Consider the following 902-nt stretch of genomic DNA (forward strand, 5'->3'; position numbering starts at 1 on the left):
AGCTGTCCAGCGGCTGAAACACGAACCCTGAAGTCGGTCAGATCAGCATTGGCCTGTTTCTGCTGTAAGTGATGAAGGATGTGATCATCATCATCATCATCATCATCATCATCATCATCATCATCATCATCATCATCATTATCAGCTGCGGCGCCTCGGTGGGGTCAGATCCACTTCCTGTGAAACGGTTTCGTTTCAGATGTTTTCGTGTTTCCCCGTCAGATATAAACGTGACCTTCAGCAGGTCAAAGGTCATCCAGGGTGATGAGTCATCAGCTGGGCGTTGGGGCGTGAATACTTTTTCTCCCAGCTTCCTTCCCTCTGGTTCTGGATGCCGAGCGGATTAGCAGAGCTAGCTAACAGCCGATGACGTCACCAGGACATGTTGCCGTCAGCATGTTAGCATGTTAGCACGAGCCTGTCATACAGCAGCTGTGTTCAGTCAGAGGCCTCTACAGATGTGTTGGAACACTGACTGCTGCAGGAGATCCGTAGCATCAACATCGACTTTTTGCACAAACTTGAATTTCATTTAACTTCGTTTTGGACGAACAAAGGATTTTTGAATTGATTGAAATTGATAAGAAGAGTTTGTTTAAACTCTGAATTGTGTTTTATTGGTTTAATGTTTAAATTAGTTTGATGATCTGAGATACTTGAGATTTTCTTAGTTTCTGTTTGTTAAATCTGCCGAGTCGGTGCTGAAGGTTCTGATGGTTCTGTGGTCTCAGGGGCTGAATCTGAGCATCACCGTTCCTGTGGGCTCCACTCTGGCCTGGATGGAACCAGAGATCAACAGCTGAGTACGAACAGCTACTCTGGGTTTTCTGCTGCTAGTCATCTTTTAGCTAAAATTAGCTAGTCATCTTTTAGCTAACATTAGCTAGTCATCTTTTAGCTAA

This window comes from Poecilia reticulata, linkage group LG12 (genome assembly GCF_000633615.1).
Source record: "Poecilia reticulata strain Guanapo linkage group LG12, Guppy_female_1.0+MT, whole genome shotgun sequence".
NCBI lineage: Eukaryota > Metazoa > Chordata > Actinopteri > Cyprinodontiformes > Poeciliidae > Poecilia > Poecilia reticulata.